Source organism: Tachysurus fulvidraco, chromosome 24, assembly GCF_022655615.1.
Source record: "Tachysurus fulvidraco isolate hzauxx_2018 chromosome 24, HZAU_PFXX_2.0, whole genome shotgun sequence".
NCBI lineage: Eukaryota > Metazoa > Chordata > Actinopteri > Siluriformes > Bagridae > Tachysurus > Tachysurus fulvidraco.
Genome location: NC_062541.1, coordinates 1,705,830 through 1,711,829, shown reverse-complemented (window position 1 = coordinate 1,711,829; position 6,000 = coordinate 1,705,830).

Below are 6,000 nucleotides of genomic sequence, written 5' to 3'. Positions count from 1 at the left end.
TATCACCTGGACAGATCGCCCCCTACTGCTCCGGTAGTTAATTACATAGCTGCATTAAGAGTACTTCTGCTACATAAGTAACAGGGAAACTGTTGCAAGGTGCTCCAGCAGATCAATGTGCACACATCTGGTTGTCATGCATTTAAAGAGGATACCCCATCTCTTTTCATGGCAACGACCAACTTTGACTGAAAAGGGGCCGAAACAATCCACTCCGGAATAGAACGGAGGTTGGTGAAGTTGCAACCTGCAGGATGGAAGATCAGCCATTTGGGGGACTTCAGGCTTAGCACGCCAGAACTGGCAACCTTGACATTTGTGCTGATGTTTACGTACAGCTTCCCTGCCTCGAAGTATCCAATACTGGTGATGCAATTCTGCTAGCACTCGTTCAGAACCAGGATGTAGAAGTCGGCAGTCTGTCTCCTTGAACAACAAATTAGTGATAGAATGACCAGGATCTAGCACAATTGGGTGGATGACATCCAAATCGAGGTCACTTGCATGACGTAATCTTTCCCCTACTCTGATGAGGCCAGTGTCCTTATCATACTCTGGTGCAAGGGATGCTAAATGGCTGTTAGCTGGAACTGGCTGTCCAGTCTTCAAGGCTTGAACTTCCTGTGGGAATGAGTCCTGTTGAGCTTTAGCAAGGATATGTTTCTCAGCTTCAACATAATCATCAGCTTGCAGGGAGAGGTCACTGTCTCCAGCAGCTGCCACATGTAGGTACCTGACAGTGGCCTGGACAAGCTCTTGCCATGTATCAAAATGAACAGGGTCCAGAGATAAATGACTGGAAACTGTGACAGTTCCAATAAATGTGTTTTTTCTTAGCTCACTGCTGTGTGGTTCTACCTCGATGACAGGTGTAGATGGCCACTGGTCAGAAGGTTGGAGGAGGAAGTCTGGTCCTGTACTCCACTGGTGGGGACTCGCTAGCTATGTCAGTGTTAGACTTCTCGTAATGTGGTCAGCAGGGTTGTGGGCTGAATCGATGTACCGCCATTCAGCCGTGTCTGTGAGGGTCTGGATTTCTGCAACTCGAGTCCCTACAAATACCTTGTATCGACAGGACTCAGATGCCAGCCAGGTCAGCACAGTGGTCGAATCGGATCAGAGGGTAACTGTACAGATTTTAATAGACAACTCCGTCTGAATGACCTTTGCTAACTGAGCACCAGTCAGGGCTGCTCTCAGTTCCAAACGAGGCATGGAGAGGCATTTTTTGTTAGCCACTCTAGATCTGGCCATAATGAAGGCGACCTGGATGTGGCCTTGATTATCAGTAGAGCACAAATAGGCCACGGAGCCATATACTCTCTTATGAATCACAGAAGATGTGGAGGTCTCGGATGGCATTAGGGTGATCGGCACATGCTGATGTATAAGGACAAGGGAATTGTAGATGAGCAAGATTAGGAATCTCTCTTAGCCAGTTTAGCCACTTCTCCTTTAGCGGTTAAGGTGTTATCGGCTCGCCCCAACCCGAATTCTGCTTCCAGAGGTCTTGGATGAGAATTTTAGCTCGGGTAGTAAATGGAATGATATAACCTAATGGGTCGTACTGGCTGACTAAAGTCTTGTACATGTTTCGCATGGTAGGCTCTAAGGGCTCGGCAGAGCGTAGATTATAGCCTAATGTGTCAGTGAGACAATTCCATCGTAGGCCTAGAGTGAGTTTTCGTAGGTCCGTACTTGCTTTGGTCAACCACAATTCACTGTTAGGGGATCGGGCTTCTGCAGGAAGATGCTCAATGACTGAGGGTACATTGCAGGCCCATTGTCTTAAGTCAAAGCCTCCCTCCGGCAACAGCTTACGAAGTACATTTACCACCTCCTTAGCTTCGTCAGAGCTCGAAGAGCTTTGCAGGCAATTATCTACATAGAAGGAATGCTCAACAAGTTTAGCCAGATTACCATAATCGTCCTGGTATTCTTGGGCATGGTGCTGGAGGGCATAAATAGCACAACAAGGACTGCAAGTCGTTCCAAATGGGAGCACCTGCCATTCTTATATCTCAGGCTCCTTGTCTTTCTGCATGTCCCTGCAAATAAACCGCAACACTGACTTGTCTTTAGGCAGCAGGCATACCTGGTGGAACATGCCCTTTATGGCCCCACTCACAGCTACGATGTGTTGTCGGAACCTCAGAAGCATACCTAATAATGATGGTCTCAGCATAGGGCCAGAAAGTAGCTGACTGTTCAAAGCCTGCCCATGATGCTGAAAGGAGCAGTTACCTCTTACGGGTCGCCGTGCCGTGCACGGCACGGAGGTCAAAGTGACCACTAGGGGATGACCCAGAAACAAGCTTTTTTTTTTTTTTTTTTTTTAAGCCCACACACAAAGCACAATATGATTCACAGCCTTCATACAATTCGAAAAAAAATTGGACAAAACTGACCTAGGTGGCGCTATACTGGTTTTTCCCTTACCTTTAGACGCGTCTCTTTCTTCACTGGGGTAATATATTCCAACACAAATAATCCACAAAAATCCACACAGGTTCAAGGAATTGAAATCTGTAAGCCTTTTAATCCAAAACGCTCTGGTCGCGCCGCAAATATTCCGTTAGTGTTCTGAAAACTGGAAACAGAAGTGCGCCATCATCTCGTTTTGCCGCTCTAACTTCTAATTGGGATATTCAAAAATTCAAAAATTCTAAATTTATTTATAGCCAGGTCCTAACGAATCAAATAAGCCCTCATTTGAGCCAATCGGTGCTTGTATGGCAGAGATAGACGGCTGAGAAGCCAATGGTGGCATGACCTCATTTTTGGGAACCCGCATTTGACTGACAATTACTCCTTCCAATAGCAATGAAATGGGCCGGGACCTATACAGCTGTTTAGCCAATAAGCAGACGATTCCAACGGTATGCGACATGCCTTACATTCTTTGACTGTGTCTGCGTGAACTGGATGCACAGAAGAATTCTTGCGTAATCCCTGACCTTTTGTCCCTCTCACAGCTCAGGGTGTCAAGTTACAGGCCTGTTTTCACACCAGAGTGATAGAGAGAGAGCCTATGCTTGTTTATGGCTTTTCAGACTGAGCCTGCAGCCTTTTATTTCAAAGTTATATAGTAAACAAGTACAGAAAAACGCTGCACCAGACGACCATGGCCGTAGAAAAATATTCATATAAAATCCATTTTTGGGTCTTTTGACTTGACATTTTTTTGGTGAAAGCCAAGACATGTGGCTATGACTCTCAGTTGTTATTTGGTCCCTAACATGTTCCAGAAAAATAAGATTAATCAGTTTATCAGGTAAACAACCCAGGCAGGAATGAAAACCTGCATTCAAACCCCTGTAACTTTGTGCCAGTAAGGCCTAGATTCAATCTGACTAGTTTCTGAAACTAGAGAATCTCTTCTTTCCAATGAGACCAGGCTCATCCCTGTGTGTCAAAGTATGTGGGAGCTGTACCACTTTTTGTTGGGTAGGTCATGTAGGCGAAAAACCTGCAAAAGGGTGGGGGTGAGGCATAAAGGGGTTAAAGACAATCATGTCCTTTCCATTGTGATGTACCATGTGATGTGGAATGAACCAGGACTCTAAGGTTCTGTGTGCTTCTTCTGTGGTTATCTTGGCTACATATCCGGTGGATTCCAGCTTTCTGATTTCATTGCAGTAGGCCTTCACCCGTGCAGGATCTTGTGAGGGTCTGCACTCGGTACTTCGAAGACTGGGAAGAACAGCATCCCTTTCTGCACAAAGTATAGTCATAGGCATGCATCGGAGCAAAGGCCTAGCATATCTTTGAACGCCAGCCATTTTCACTCTGATGGTGTCGTCCTGGAGCATGGCAAGAGCATCTTTATCTTGCTTGGACCTAGTGACCATTTTCTCATTGTATGGTAGAGTGTCAACAAACCAGAGTCGTTCAACGTGCCAAATCAGATCATCATGAGACCGGGCGGTGGTGATATGAAGGCACTGCTGATAATGCCGTGAAGGCTGCTTGGGGCTCATGGGGCCTTGAAGAGACCATCCCAACTGTGTTCGGATGGCTATTGGACCTCCATCTGGGCCACAGAATACAGGCCGTATTGGTGTTAAGAGATGTGGCATGTCCGAACCTATAAGAAGTAACGGTTTGACTTCGTCAACAGGAGGAAGAGGTAGATCTCTCAGATGACGATAGACCTGTTGCAGCGCCGCTACTGGATAATTATGCTCAGAAAGTCAGACTTGTTCCCGGTGCATGTTGGACTCCGGCAGGGCTGCCCTTTGTCACCGGTCCTGTTCATTATTTATATGGACAGGATTTCTAGGCACAGTCGGGGTCGGAGGGAGTCCGGTTTGGGGACCACAGGATTTCGTCTCTGCTTTTTGCAGATGATGTTGTCCTGTTGGCTTCTTCAAATCAGGACCTTCGGCATGCACTGGGACGGTTTGCAGCCGAGTGTGAAGCGGCGGGGATGAGAATCAGCACCTCCAAGTCCGAGGCCATGGTTCTCAGCCGGAAAAGGGTGGCTTTCCCCCTTCAGGTTGGTGGAGAGCTCCTGCCTCAAGTGGAGGAGTTTAAGTATCTGGGGTTCCTGTTCACGAGTGAGGGAAGGATGGAGCGGGAGATCGACAGGCGGATCGGTGTATCTTCTGCAGTGATGCAGTCGATATAGCGATCTGATATATAAAAATAAAAATAAATAAATTCCATCCATCCATCCGTCTTCTGCCTCTTATCCGGGGGCAGCAGACTAAGCAGGGATGCCCAGACTTCCCTCTCCCCAGACACTTCCTCCAGCTCTTCTGGGGGAATACCAAGGCGTTCCCAGGCCAGCCGAGAGACATAGTCCCTCCAGCGTGTCCTAGGTCTTTCCCGGGGCCTCCTCCCAGTTGGACATGCCCGGAACACCTCCCCAGGGGGCATCCGAAACAGATGCCCGAGCCACCTCAGCTGACTCCTCTCGATGTGGAGGAACAGAGGCTCTACTCTGAGCTCCTTCTGAGTGACCGAGTTCCTCACCCTATCTCTAAGGGAGAGCCCAGCCACCTTACGGAGGAAACTCATTTCGGCCGCCTGTATCCGGGATCTTGTCCTTTCGGTCATGACCCAAACCTCATGACCATAGGTGAGGGTAGGAACGTAGATCGACTGGTAAATAGAAAGCTTCGCCTCTCGGCTCAGCTCTTTCTTCACCACAACAGACCGGTATATCAACCGCATCACTGCAGAAGATACACCGATCCTCCTGTCGATCTCCCGCTCCATCCTTCCCTCACTCGTGAACAATAAATAAATTAAATTTTACAAAAAAGGGAACATGTTCTTGCTGTCAGACAGAAACTTTGTATCTTTATACAGTTTATTTGTCATTTGTAGTGATGGCCATTTCGTGAACGAATCGTTCTTTTGAACCAGTTCATTTTAGTGAACTGGATGAACCGGTTCACCAAATGGGACTGATTCGTTCTAAACAGTTCGCGTCTTGAGTCAGCGATGATCCACAAGTTACTCACTTTCGGTCATGCCTGACAGTCGGTCCAACTCTAAATAAACTAATATCCCAGAGTATATGTAACTCCTGTACACTGAACTGAGACATGTTGCGCTGAGAGAACTGTGAGCTCGAGCTGTTGATACTGCACATGCGTGAATTACTGAACCAATACAGCGAATCATCAGTACACTGAACTGAGAACTGTTTGTTTCGGACGCGTCCGAGGACCGAGGAGCCGTTGATACTGCGCATGCTTGAATAACTGAACCGATACAGCGAATGATCAGTACACTGAACGAATTGTTTCGGACGCATCCAACCTACTGTTGATGCTGCACATGCGTGAACCTTCAGACCAAATTATACATATTGGGATATGCAAAGTAACTAGTCATAGGCTATTAAACATTTTTATATAAAAATTTTTAAAAAAAAATCAATATATGTCACTCAATATATGTCAGTTAATTTTACTATTGACTATTGTGCAGGTTAGTCTGTACGTTTTATATGCCGCTTTTTGTAAATTGATGAAGATTAGTTTATTA